Source organism: Octopus sinensis, linkage group LG25 (genome assembly GCF_006345805.1).
Source record: "Octopus sinensis linkage group LG25, ASM634580v1, whole genome shotgun sequence".
NCBI classification, from domain to species: domain Eukaryota; kingdom Metazoa; phylum Mollusca; class Cephalopoda; order Octopoda; family Octopodidae; genus Octopus; species Octopus sinensis.
The window spans coordinates 16882742-16884286 of record NC_043021.1 but is presented as its reverse complement, the minus strand read 5'-3'; the positions used below and the strand labels follow the sequence as shown (position 1 = coordinate 16884286).

General features: G+C 42.8%; 1 long non-coding RNA gene across 1 annotated transcript in view; it reads left to right on the top strand.

The window, feature by feature from the left end:
* The first annotated feature begins 378 nt into the window (after nt 1-378).
* The window catches only part of LOC118767861, a 31545-nt gene continuing 30378 nt past the window's right edge, over nt 379-1545 (top strand). The window contains exon 1 of the long non-coding RNA XR_005003766.1: nt 379-529. This is a non-coding gene — a long non-coding RNA (uncharacterized LOC118767861). The remainder of the gene's footprint in view (nt 530-1545) is intronic.

Genomic DNA, 1545 nt, shown 5'->3' with positions numbered 1-1545 from the left:
TTCCTCTTCCTCCTCCTCCTTCACTTCCTTCTCCTCCTCCTCCTCATCATCATTGTCATTGTCACCACCACCATCACCACCACCACCGCCACCATCACCACTGCACCACCACCATGGCTGCCACCACTACCACTACCACCATCACCACCACCACCATTATCACGACCACCACTGCTACCACCACCACATTCACCACCACCACCACCACTACCACCACCACCACCACCACCACCACCGCTGCCATCACCAACACAATGACCTTCTCTAACACTCCTCTGTTCACTACTTGACACTCCCCTCCAAACCTTTACCACCACCATCACCAACCACTACAACGATGTGTGTGTGCATGTGTGTGTGTGTGTGCGTGTGTGGTGTGTGTGTGTGTGTGTGTGTACTGCTCTTTTTTCCCTTTTAAATTCATTGTCATTCAGTTCAGAGAAGTTCCAACTGGCTGGAGACATACATTTCAATTTGTTGTTGCTGTTCCTCTTGTGCACCACTTGGATTTTCGTAGGAATTGAAAATGGTAAGTAATCGCTTTGTGTGGGGTTTTATGCACGTGTGTGTATGTGTGTGTATGTGTGTGTGCACATGTATATCTATATCTGTTCTATATTTATTTATCTATCTGTCTGTCTATCTATCTATCTGTATCTATCTATCTATCTATCTATCTATCTATCTATCTATCTATCTATCTATCTATCTATCTATCTATCTATCTATCTATCTATCTGTCTGTCCATCTGTCTGCCTCTCTCTCTCTCTCTCTCTTTCTTTCTCTTTCTCTCACTCTCTCTCTCTCTCTCTCTCTCTTTCTCTCACTCTCTCTCTCTCTCTCTCTCTCTATATATATATATAAATGTATATTTGGATGTGTATGCATCCCCTGCCAAATACATCAGCGTCCATACATTCTTATAATCACACACATACTAACATACACACACACACACACACATATCACTCTAAGCTCATCTTGCTATGTCATCTATTACTATGAATCTACATAATAATAATAATAATAATAATAATAATAATAATAATAATAATAATATTGCCACAAGGGCAGCCATTCTGGAGGAGAGGATGAATCAGTTACATTCACCCCAGCAACAGCTGGTGTTCGACATAAACCCACAGGTCAGCAATGCTCGGGCACTGGACGAGTACATGCAGAATGGGTTTGTCACCGTGCACACATTTTGGACATGCTTGGCTCATGTCACTTCCAGGTGTGTATAGTTTATCTTGAACAGGTAAATCTCTCTGGTAGCACTGCCAGGCCAGAGATTTTTGGAAGTTATCCATCGGTCCCGGGCTGAAAATTCTCTGGAAGAGATCAGCTAGCGGATCTTCTTTGAATCCTTTCTCCCAAAAGCATGAGGCTTACAATTTTAGGGGAAGAGTTTAGCTAATGACATCAGCTTGAGTTTGCAACAGGTATGCATTTTATCAACCCAACCCCACCCCGAAAGGATGAAAGGCAAAGTTGACCTCAGTGGAATTTGAACTCAGAACGTAAAGATGAACGAAATACTG